Below are 12,607 nucleotides of genomic sequence, written 5' to 3' on the forward strand. Positions count from 1 at the left end.
CCCTGAGATTGGATATTCTGTTCTGTTAACAGAAGGGGTTCAACCAGTCAGCAAATTCAAGTGTGCATTTAGTTCTCCAGTCTTTTTTTTTCTTTTTCCCAGATAATTATTATCCTTATCTGTCTTTTGCAAATAAAAGGCTGAGCAAACAAAGCTCTGCTCTGAAAGGTAATGCCAAAGGCAAACTCCCATTCTCTAGAAGTTATGCGGTGTTTTGATTTGTCCAAACTGTTAAACATTCCTAAATTACCTCAAGCAGAGATGGAACTGTCACATTCACCTTGCCTCTTTGCAGGCGTGAGGAATGTTTTCAAAACCAGCACAAGCTCACAGCACATTTCAGGAGCTGTGGGAATGTTAATCAGGACACAGGATTTAACTCCACCCGTGCTCTGCCCAGGATGCAGGATTACTCAGGTGCTTTGTGTACTCCCATTTTCTTTTCCCTGTGTACATCCACACAGATCCCGAACAGAACCTTTACCTAGTTAACCCCTGGGTTTTCTCTATTGCCTAAAAGAGGCCAAGGCTTTGTTATGACTGTTGTATTTACAGGGGTTGATATGGCTGGAACAATTTCGTTTAAATCATTTGTCAGCTAGCAGCTGTACTCACAATGCCCCTGTGTTGTCTAAATGCTCAAAAAGAGTGCAGTGAAGCACACCCTGCTAAAGAAAGGTAGCTAGGGCTGCAAGATAAAGGAAAACACAAGAGATTTTGAAGTATGGCCTGGTTCATTTCCCTTTGTCAGCAAAACACAGAAGAATTTTACGGCTATCAGGTGGAGAGCAAAGAGGCTTTGCACATACAGTCAACAACATTGTGTCACTTGTGAAGCATTGTGCGAAGAAAGCAAAGGGTTTACAGGGAAGCTGACAAACCAGCTGGCGATGCTTGGAATGAATGCTCGTAAAGCCGAGGGATGAAAACGGCAGCACAACGGGTCAGGGAGGGGCGGCTGTAGGTGCCACTGGTGCTGTGACACCATGGCTGAGCATGATGCAATGCATCCAGTTGAGCTGCTCTCCCCGAGCCACACCAGCCACCACAGGGATGAGCAGCTGGGTGTAGGCAGGGGTCAGGGAAATCCTGCAGAGCTGCCATGTAGGGTGGCACCTGTGCTGCCTTGCAGAAGCTGCAGGGAACAGGGCTCAGACAGGTGGATGCTGTTCCACCATTGAGCGACAGATACAACCATGGCCGCTGCCAGCCATGCAAAACCTGTCGGTGTAGGCCCCTGTGGATGAGGTTGTCAGGGCAGGGACACCCCAGGCAATGGCCTGGGAGAGCTCAGGGGAGGGGAATAGGGGGTAAACAATCTCTAACTTCTGAGGTCTGCTGCAGCAGGAGGGCCGTCACCATCTCCATGCCTTTCTCTATGGGGTAATGGCTGAGGAAGTCAAAGGTAACCCAAAACCTGACCCTTTATGTAACTGCATTGGTAAGAAATAAGGAACCAACCCATCCTCTCTCAGCACAACAACCACGACCCATGCCCCCCAGCCCAAGACCCAGCACCAGTCTCTGAACTGCAACTGTGTAGGGCTGCCCGAAGGGCACCAGGCCAGGCCCTGCCCTGCGCTGCCCTTGACGGTTGCAGGGAGTCCCAGGGCAGGCGCGGAGCCGGGACTCCCTGTCAGGCAACGCCGGCGAGGAGGGAAGGCCGCCCGGTCCGGGCCGAGCTCCACGGCGGCCGCCACCGCCTCCTCCCCCTCGGGCCGCCCCAGCCCCCGCCCTCGGCCTGCCCCTGTGGCCGTGACGTCCCGGGCTGCCGAGCCGGGCCGGGCTGTGCCGTGCCGGGCGGCGGGGGCGGCGCAGAGCAGCGCAGCAGCGGCGGCAGGGCTGGCAGCCGGGCACTCAGCGCAGGAGCAGCGGCAGGAGGTAAGGATACGGCGCTGGAAGTCGCGGCAGGCCCTTGGCCCCCCTTGCCTTCCCGTGCCGGCTCTCCGCTCCCCTCTCCCGCCCGGCCGCGGCGACCTGCCCCGCCGGCTCCTCCCGCCTGGCGCGGGGGCAGCGCGGCCCGGCCCGCTGGCAGGTGCGACCGGATTCTCCGGTAGGGAGTTCGCCAGAGGCTCTGTGGCGGGGAGCGAGGCTTTCGGGGAGCAGGTCCTGTGGTAGCCATCGCTGGCTGCCTCCGCGGTTCCCTCTGTAAGGGCTGCGCGGGGCTGGGGGCGAGCGCTACGGGGAGGGGCTGGGGGCGAGCGCTACGGGGAGGGGCCGGGGCGGCAGGGCCGCCCGGTGTTTCCCACCGTGCACATCTCAGTAACGACGGGAGGGTATTACTGCCGCCGTCCTGGCGCCGGCCCCGGGGTCTGCAGGCTCCGGGAGGGCCGGTAGCTCCGGGGGAGCGGGAGGGGGCCGGGCCGGTGCGCGGGGTGAGTGCTGCAGTCGCATCTCCCCGTGAGGGGCAGTCACCGTCCGCAGCGATTTTCCTGTACTTCCTTAAGTGAACTGTCATGGGAATTCCTTTCCTTTCCTCTCTTTTTTTTTTTGTTTTGTTGGGTTTTGTTTTCTTTCCCTTTTTTCTTTCTTTTTTTTCATCCTCATGCTCTGTAAGAAGCACTCCCTGGTGAGCTACAGCTGAGCTCTTCTGGTTTCCAAAACACTTCTGTGCTGGTAAGACTGCCCGTGTCACAGAAGAGGGTTTTTTACAGCCTTGACTGGCTGAACACAATGTGATCTGAGTGTAACTGAAAACCATCTTCTCTTGGAGGATTTCTCATTGAAGTACTTTTGCAGGCTGCACTTTTGGAGAGCAGCGTGCGGCATGCGTAAATGTGATGTCCTACCAAAACCTGATACCCGATTCCTGCAACTTGCATTCACTACTTGAATAGGGAAACTTAAGAAGATTCACCCCCTTCATGAGCCATCACTTTAATACAACTTGTAGTGCAGCATATTTATTGTTGATGCTTGCCTAATATTCATCCCTCAGACTCCTAACTAGCAAATCCTAATGCCACTAGAGGCCTGTGAGATTGAGATAGCTAAATTAATAGATTACAGGTTGTAGAGAAGGATGGTTGTTACCTGTTATTTCATCTGAATATTGCTGATTGTCAGCCCTTTTTTACAAAGGTGGAGAGAAGTAGTTTTGACTTGCTCTTCCTCCTCGAAGGAAAAGACCTTTGAGGCAATCTGATTTCTTACAGTTCAGTTGGCATCGCTGGGCTGCGGAGCGGCCTATTGAACCGAGTTTGCAGCCATCAGAGTACAAAGGTTGGCCGTGGGGCTGAGTCTGCCTTCCACTGCAAGTGTGACAAATTAACAGGGCGGGGATGAACTCATTATTTAAAGTAAGTTGCAGTTTTTCTCTTCAAGACGCAGGGAAATGCTGGAGTGAAAAGCCTGATAATGATAGAAATGATTTTAGGATTGAAATTATCCTTTTGCAAATTTAAAAGTATAAGCAAATGTCTTCTTGCAGAATTTGTTTAAAATATCATAAAACTATGCTACTGTAGAAGTTAACTGTGAAGTGGTTTATAAAATAACTGCAAATGCAATATAACACTGTTGTTGGGGAAGCAAAGTAAATACTGAAATTGTCAGAGGGCAAGTTAGAAACCTTTGAATGTTGTTTTTACTAATGTAGAAGTTGGGATTTAGCTTGACTGTATTTTTAGTGGATATGTTTTTAAGGCGTGTAGGTTAATAAACTGTTTAGTGATGGTACAGTTATGCCTTTGACTGTGAAACTATAAAGCCAGTGATGTGAACATAAAGGCAGTAAAGTTTGCTGTGAGGCTTTATAGCTTTTTAAATTAAAACCATGTCAGTATTAGCTTGCAGAAATTGCAAGATGAACTAATTTCCCCACCTCCTTATTTGTAGCCCGAGTGGGTGTTCATGTATAATCTGCACTAAGTACTGTGTCCTTCAGGACCTGGGATCGCCGTGTGCTTTGTTTTGGTACTGGGTCAGTATTCTGACCCATTAGCCATAATGCTCTGGTAAGCAAGGTGAAGTAGTGCTTCCTTGTGCCTGGTCTGCAGGGGTGGAGAAGGCTTTGTGACCCAGTCTGACCTTCATATTCTCTTGGTATTTGATAGTGCTGGTCAGAGGAAAGCTTTGAGGTTTTAGAAATTTTGAGTGTCATGAGTTATGTGGCAAAGTTGAGTAGGGACTAACTTTAAATTGTCACTTTCAGTGCAAAACATGAAAGCATGAGATTAAGCTGGCATGTTCAAACTGAACAATAGGGGTGTGTTTTGCTTTTGACCCAATGTGTAGTTAGTTAAGCTTTGTAAATCCTTTCTGAAGTATGTGGATATTTAAAGTTTACAAGGAGTTGAAAAGCAGCTGGACAATGGGAGAAAAATCCACTAAGGCTGACACATACGGAGTACCTCTTGTAGCTCAGGGAGTCACTGAGCTGCATGTGGAGCCTGGGAGAACATACTGGGAAAGTGCTGTCAAGTATTCACTGATTATTTATTTTTTTTTATATTGATTTCAGGCATTGACTGCTGCAGGCAGCATACTGAAGACAACAGACCTGCTGCCTAACCCAGTAGGGCTGTTCTTAGGATAATTATTCATCTGAAGCATTTGAGAACAGCAAAGCCAAAGGGACCAGGTCTAGAGATAGCAACTCTGGGTGCTTATTTTTGCAGAGTGATTATGAGTCACCATCAAACTGGGGCATCAGTTTAAGTGGTGCTGGGGCAGTTCCAGCACCTTTGTACTTGGTGTTATCATTGATGTCTTTGATAAACAGAATTATCAGAAAGTCTGAAGGAGGGGTTTCAGACCTCATTTTTCATGCTCTGTTTTGGAAGATGGGGCTTTAGATCTATTCAGTGGCTGTATTCAAATATGAGATACTTATTTTCAAGAAGGTGATCCCATAATGCAGGTAGGTAAAGTCAACTTTACTGTGGCAGCAGTGCCACAGAAGGAGATCTAAGGTTTATAGGGGATCATGAGAAGCAGTGGGATGCAGCACTGTTGAAGTTAAATGATGAACTTTTCGTACTAGTGAAGCCTAAGTTAACAGTATAACGTGTTTGGTTTTGGCCACAGCCCTTTAATAAATAGCTCAAACATCTCAGTCTGGCAGAAATAGTCATCAAGGTTTAGGAAGGGTTTAGAAATCATCATCTGCAAAGACCACACATGTTTGGAAAATGTATAGTACAAAGGCTAGACAAGCTCAATTCCAGCAGAAAGAGGATGAGATTGAGGGCACAGGAAGATGTTACAGTCTTAAAATTAGAAGTGATCTGTGTCCTTCTGTCAGTGACTGTATTGAAGGGGGTGAAACTGGTTTGTATAAGAAAATTAATGCAGTTCTTAAAATCTGTTATGCTTTAGGGAAAACTGGAACAAGCTGAGATTGTGCAATCTGCTTTATGAGAAATTTTTGAAAGTCAAATAGGACTTGTGTTAAGGATATATTAAAGACTTTCATTGCAACTCTTTTATTTGTTCTCATGCAGGGGATTAAACTTGATTAATTCTTCAGGTGCTGTCTGTATTCTGGCCTGAGTTTATGTGGAAAAGTAATGTTAGTGTTCAAAAGAAATGCAGTTTTTGTGAGAAAGACCTAGAATCTTTCAGTTACTGCTGGTCGTCTGATGTTACAGCTTAATGTATTTAGTTTTAAAATAGTGTTGGTGAACTATTGCATTCAGCAGCAAAATGTTGTGGTTTAGGAGCATAGCCTGTAATCCCATAGGAAATGTAGGTGTAGGATCATACTGTGATTTAAACCAGGAAAATCAGAGGGATAAAGCCTGAGGTATTCATTATCCACTGTAATATATACTGTATGTGGCTTCATAATCTGTGTCCCAATGCTACAGTATCTTCTGTTCTGAAACACTTTTAAATAACTGTCACCCTGTTTAAGAGACATAAAGCAGACTTGTTAAGCTACCTTCACTTCTTTAGGTACCCTCATTTTGAATTTGTTTTTTAAAGTATGCATGGGCAGATGAAAATGATGGAACACTGTAACATAGCATGCCATCTATTTAGGTTTTTGCTTTGCTGTTTCTTGGAGCAGCGATATTAAATTTGAAGTAAATACTGGTGACTGAGACTTATGTTTCTGAAGTATTGATATATGCTATAATAATATAAATAACACATAGGAAAAGTACGGTTTTTGAAGTGAAGTCTGAATGAACACTTCCCCTTCTCCCCCCCAAAAAAAAACCCAAGCCAGTTTAATGATGCTAAATGTGAAGTAGCAGCAGCCTTCGTGGTTTTTCCTAAGGTTTTAGTGGCAAGACAGATTGATGTTTGGGCTCTTTCATCTCTGGTAGAATGATTTCTCTAAGTAATGACCATACCTAACTAATAGTATGTATTCTATTGGAAAGAGCACACTAATTCTGTCTTTCAATAAGCAGCTATCTTAGAATACCAGTAAAAATCCATTTAACTTAGCCAAAGTGAGTTTTTGCTTTTTTTTCTCATTGAACAACATGTAAAATTGGAGCAGAGGCAGTTTGGGCTGGGGAGGAGGGCTGGTTTGGCTCTGTCCTGCTGCTGTATTTCAAAGGCAAAGCCTATTTCCACTTGTGGACAGCTTAGTACAGCCTTGTGAAGGTTGTTTGGGAGCCCTGAACAGCAGCACATTAACTTTTTCCCAGTGAAAAGGGGGTGAGTTGTAGCCAGGCAGTGTTTACCCTGCAGACATGGTGCTGGCTGCAGATCCTGTAGGCATGCTGGAGCTCTGCAAGCTCCATTGCAGCTACTGTCAGTAGTGTGGCATGTACAAATGCTTGGTTAGCAAGGGTTGGTATCTGTGTGGCCATGGTTACTTTGCAGATCATACCCAGGGCGTACCTGACTCCTGAAGCATTTCTGCCAAGCCAAGGATCTTTCCTTGTCAGTGGAATGCTTCTCCCCACTCTTCAAGTCGGGGGATGAAGGGTAGTTACTACTTGTTCCAGGGAGTGAGAGATGGATGAGGCATCTGGAGTTAAACTTCACTTTTCGTATGTGCAGTTTGCAGTACTGCTGCTCTCAACTGATCTCTTGGTGAGAAAGGTACATAGGGCTAGTCTCCAGGCTGGGATCCGGCCCTGGCAGTGATTAATGGAGGAGTCACAAGCACTTCTAGAGCTGGGGTGGCCACATTTGTACCTGCATCTTTTGGCATTTGGTCTGCTCTCGGAAAAATCAGTAGAGAAATTCCCAGAGTCTTCAGAAGGAAGTCTGAATGAACCCTGGATTTGTAAACACTCAAAAAAGGGCCGTTTCTAACATAAAAGAAAACTAGATTTCTTCTGCAATGGTAGTTCATCAGACAGTTAAATTAAGAGTATTATTTATGTAGTGGATAATTATTTAGTTTCATGAACAAATTTCTTTGTAATTAACAAGATTTATCATACTGATTTGAAATTTGGGGGAGAGAAAGAGAAGTAGGAAATGTAACAAAGTCAGTGGTTCAACAAAGCTCTTTCAGGCATCAGCAAGATCTCTAGCTATATTGATAGCAGCAACTTTCTGAATTATGTCTAAGTTTCTGTGGATCCTTCAGGCCTGATCTCAAGTTGTGTGAGTCTTGCTACATTCCATATTTTGAGCAAGTCCAGCTTGTGATTTGTGTGGTCCAGAGCTCCATCCCTCTCATCTGCTGTACTATCCTTGTTGCTATGACTCTCAGCAAGGTTTTGGTCACCTCAGGTTTGTTCTTAGTGCCCAGATCCAAAGCAGCCTGACTAAAAGGTGGTACTGTGGTAGCCATATTTTGGAAGAAGAAGCTGCATGACCCATGAGGGAGGCCGTGTCTGTGGTGGGATGAGGACAACCTCTTCTGAGTTCCCACCTGTGTTTCGCTCTTTCCTGATTTGTTCAAGTGCAGCGCATCAACCCCATTTACAGTGTGGAGGTGATAACAGTACAAATCTCTTACAAAATCCTCCCTGGCAAAGACAGGTTATTTTGCTGTGTCTTCCTTTTTCTCAGCTGGGTGAGCACTGTGTGCAGTTCTGTGTGCAGTTGGCCCTGCTTACCTACTGCAGAGTTTCCAGGACAGGGATTGGAGCATTCAGGAATGAATGAAAAACCTGACAAATATTTTTAATAATTTAAATTTTAATGATTCCCTAGGGCTGCAGTTTTGTGAGTTGTTGGGCTGAGGTGATGGCCTGCTGGCCTCTCAAAGGAGGAAATCTTTCCACAGCTGTGCCTTTCCCTCTGCTCCCTTCCCAGCGGTGCTGATGGTCACTGGGGTCTTCCACACCTCAGTGCAAACTGCTGCCTCTGCAGAAAGCCACATCGCTTTTCTCCATATCCTGCTGCAGAGGTACATCGTGTTTCAGCTGCAGAGCGGCAGGAGCACACAGGGAGAAGCAGAAAGGAGGGGAGGCAGATGAGAGGTTTCCCCTTCTCAGGATGGTAAGCTGGTAACCCTTCAGCTCACCCTTTCTCAGCGAGCTACAGCATCTTTTACAGTCTCTTAAACCTGTGCAACCGTCTGTTGCCTTTACCAAAAATTACACAAATGTCTCCAGCAGCCCTGTTGCAGAGTGAAATGTGGACCTAAAGAGTCTGTGTAGGGAATTTCAGTCATAGCAGTAGGACCAGAAAGGATTTTAAAAGATCACCAACTTCAGAGGGCTCTAAGATAACATGGTCTTTTATAACTCTGTAAATATAAGAACACTTGGCTTTAGAACATGTGGTGGTTTATTATTTTTATTTATTTTTAATTTTTATTTTATTTTATCCCCCAAACAGACTTGGCAGCTGTGTATTTATTTGTGGGAATACATGTGCATGTTGCATCATCACTTTATTGCCCCTCTTTGCTGTCTTCTGGGATCATTTCTCAGACTTTAACGGTTTTTATAGATCTCAGTTACTGATCTTCCTGTGGCTATGGTTAAGGGCATTGCTTCAAATTCCAGAGTTCTTGGGAAACAAAAATAAATGGGCTTGTCTTGTATTGGAGCTGTTGGGAACAAAGCATTTAACTGTAGGTGCATGGAAGAAACAGAGGGCTCAGAAATGGTGTGATGATCTTCATCTTCAATTGTCGTCCCATTACAGGACTCTTGTGTCTTCTCAAGCATCTGAAATTTGTTATGATCAGACATTCCATCTCGGATTATATGGACCTTGAGTTAGTGTTTGGTTCACTGCATGCATGTCATATATTAAAATAAATTTTTCTTTGTATGTTTGGAGGTGCATTATGGGCTTTTGAAAAAGTAGTGTAACACCTTAGGGTATTTTAGATCATTTATAAAAGAACAAATTTTAAGCTTTGTTTAGGGCAAGGATGTTTTTCAAATACATTTTGTATCATTCTGATGGTAATCTGAAATAAATTTTAGATGTTGGTTTATATTTTGCTTTGAAGTTCTACATCCTTTCAAAGAAAAGGATTATTTCTTACTAACCTAGGGAGAGGAACTTTAAACATGAAGTTTCTTAGCCTGTTACACTGTACAAGTCATGTCTGCTCAAAAGGTCAACACCCACAGAACATGTTTTTGCAGTACAGTGCAGTAGCTGCTTTTCTTGGGGCCGTAATAGCCTTTCCTATTGTAAATGAAATTGCGGTCTTTCAGTGATACGGCATCTGATGCTATGGGTATTTCTCTGTTACATGCTAAATTATATATATTCAACACCAAAATAGCAATGATTAACATAAGTAATATGTTAACTGTATTCTCTTATGGATTATTATCTTTAAATCCTTGCAGCCTTGCCCAATTTTTCATACATTTCTGTATTTTTGAAAATATTATTTTGAAAATGTGTCTGATTTCTTTTAACTTGGAACTGAAAGTACTTTTGTGTTAACAAGTGTGGGAGCGCACCTTCTTTATTTCTCTTGATAGAGTTGTGTGTCTGTTCATGTAGGATTTGGCTTAACAGGAATTTTAAGAAATAAAGCTGGCTCATAGACTCTTTAAAACACCCTTCACAGCTTCTGTTGGAAACTCTTCTGTTACAGTCCTAGCTCACTTACTGAGATCTGCAGAAAGAGAAATATATATATATATATATCCCCTAAAAAATGCAGTTCTATTATTTCCTGATTATTTTTTTTGGTACAAAATTGTGAATTCCTGTGAGTAATATGTACTGACTGCTTGAGTGCATCAGATGGAAGTGGAAATTTGTGTGGTTTGTTCTGGGTTCAGCTGTAGCAGTCAGATTTTGTGTATTAATCCTGGTTTCTTTATGAATCCCTGTGGGAGGGAAGAGGGCGGACAAAGGCCACTTTATGTTGCTGATGTGTTTGCTGAGTGACTGCTGCTTTAGCCCTAGGGAGAAGGTAGGAGAGGGAAATTACCAGGAGAGTAGTTTGAAGTGAACTCCTTGAGTAACATATGAAGGGGGAATGATGATGCCAAGGTGGGAAAGGCTGGAAATCTGAAAGGGCAAAGGGTCCTCAGAAGGTTGAAGAGGGAACACTTGAACATCAGAGTGGAATCAAAATGCAGGTTTCACTGCTTGAAGGCAAAACTGCTTGGCATCAGGGGTTGTCTGTCCTACCCTGCCTGGTCTGGGTTTTAAAGATGTGTTTTCCTCCTCAACTGAAGGATGCTGCCTGATGCCCATACGTTCCCAGGCGCTGACCCTGGGTGTGCCTGCAGTGGGTGTAAGAAGATGGTGAGGTCTTGCAATTTAGGTTAAGTATTTCACCCAAAGACAGGTGAAGGCTTTGGAGTGACATCTGAAGATGTGCTGAGGTGTAATTAATGAAAGCTAATTGGCTCATGTTTTCCTAGGATTCGGCGTGTTCTCTCTAGCAGCCTCTCATTTCTATTGGTCAGCTTGTTGGAAATGGCCAAGGGAGTTTGAGAGGATCTAGGTAGGACAGGAGCTTTCTCTGAAGGTTCTGTTATTGCCTCCACTTTACATACTTCATGGAGAAATTTCAACAGGCAAGATACAGCTGTGTATGAAGTTCACATGGCATTGTTGTGTTTTGTTTGATCTGCTGCTCCATTTTAAATTCATGGCCAAGTTAAGTGTCCATTCTGACAATGAGGTAAGCACATCTCTGTAATAAATACAGGATTTTTAAGAAGTATTTCATTTAACTGGTTTCAAGCCTTTTGCTTGAAGAAAATCTGTGTAACTCACACATTTTAAGATACAGGAGAAACAAGTTGACTATGAAATAGTAGCCACGTGGCAGGAAAAATGGTTTTATGTTGTAAGGAATTAGCCTACTGAGTTAGCAAGCATTTAGATAAAGTTTGGTGATTGGAGTGGGGGCTGTGTTTTGAAGGTCATCTCTTAGTCGTCAAATTACTATTATTGAAAAAGAAGGATAGTTGTTTTCCTGCAGCATCACCACTTCCCTTAAATGTCTGCTGCAGGTGTTTGGACTCTGCTGAACTTTTGATATAAGCTAGAAGCTTGTACTAGTACCTATTGCCTTCTCTATTATTGTACTTCTGTCAAGGTTTTCACATGTGTTTCAGTACTAACAAGAAGAAAACATGGGAGAAGAATGAAGGTTTTTTTTTTAAGATCTTGTACTTGAGGGGGGGATTTTCCCTTTTTCAGGTACTGGGGCTCTCCAAGGACCCCCAGCCAGCTGGGATGCGAATGGCTTGGTGTGGAGCTTGGGTGCTTCAGGATATAACAAGTCATACATGTATTGCAAGGATGAAGATCTAGGTTTGGTGGTAACTGATACCACTTCTTTGGACTACTGGGCTTAATGGCAGTCAAATTTTGACCCAGATGCATGTGATTGTGTTCATTTGGATTTCATCAGAGCATAAAATGTGGTGAATGCTCCAGTGTATGTTGTTAGCATGTCACCTGGATTGGCTTCCTGGGTTGTATTGTGTCTTGCCTGTCATTCATCTGCCTGGATCATTCTGGGATCCAGGCTGCAGCTGAGGTGTGGTCTGGATCCTTGCTGCTTCAAGTGCAGGTATTTGTGGGTGGCTCACTTTGGATCAGACTGCTTCTTTCAGGATCAGCTGCTGCCTTTAAAGAAGCCCTGTGTAACTTATTCCCAGGGCACCTGTATTTTAAAGAACCTTTCTTTTAAATTATTATTATTTTTTTTGTTTTGTTATGCTGCTACTTCCAGGATATCCTGCCCTTTGTATTTCACAGCTTGCTGGAAATGGGAAGGATTTGCATGGCGTCAGTTCTACAAATGAGCATACAGCTTCACATGTTCTTTGTGGACTGTATATACCAAGACAGATTGCAAATGGAGTTTGTACAATAGAGCCAGTAAAACTGGCTGCATCAGTGTGGTTTTCTAAGGATGAAAGAGATGTTGGTTTTTGTTTTACTTGGCAGCCAGGCTTGGTGTTTTGTGAGAAGGGTAGTGGAGAAATGTAGGGCAGAAAGAACATCTGGAGGTAGCAGGATTTAAGGATTGGAAAGAGAGTTTTAATCAAAATCCACATTTTTCTCTACTCTGCCTTTCCTTGTTGAGGATGACCAAATCCAGTAAGCACTGGATTGCAGATGGCTGTAACTACTTGGAAGCTGTTGACTTACAATTAACCCTGCTCATTAGCCTGCGGTTGGAAGGGTGACGTGGAGGACACATTTGCTGTGGGGAGCACTCCTTTTACAGTAGGCTTTGCCCATCTGTGCTCAGCATGGCTTAGGAAGCCCTGCAGAAGAATGTGCTTGCTCCCCATGT

General features: G+C 44.3%; 1 protein-coding gene across 1 annotated transcript in view; it reads left to right on the forward strand.

Annotated features, from left to right (window-relative positions):
* Nucleotides 1–1,786: 1,786 nt before the first annotated feature.
* MYO6 (myosin VI) overlaps nt 1,787–12,607 on the forward strand; it is a 109,776-nt gene continuing 98,955 nt past the window's right edge. The window contains exon 1 of the mRNA XM_034060373.1: nt 1,787–1,881. The gene's annotated coding sequence lies outside the window, so the exon portion shown is untranslated. The remainder of the gene's footprint in view (nt 1,882–12,607) is intronic.

Source organism: Melopsittacus undulatus, chromosome 3, assembly GCF_012275295.1.
Source record: "Melopsittacus undulatus isolate bMelUnd1 chromosome 3, bMelUnd1.mat.Z, whole genome shotgun sequence".
In the NCBI taxonomy this organism is placed as follows: Eukaryota; Metazoa; Chordata; class Aves; order Psittaciformes; family Psittaculidae; genus Melopsittacus; species Melopsittacus undulatus.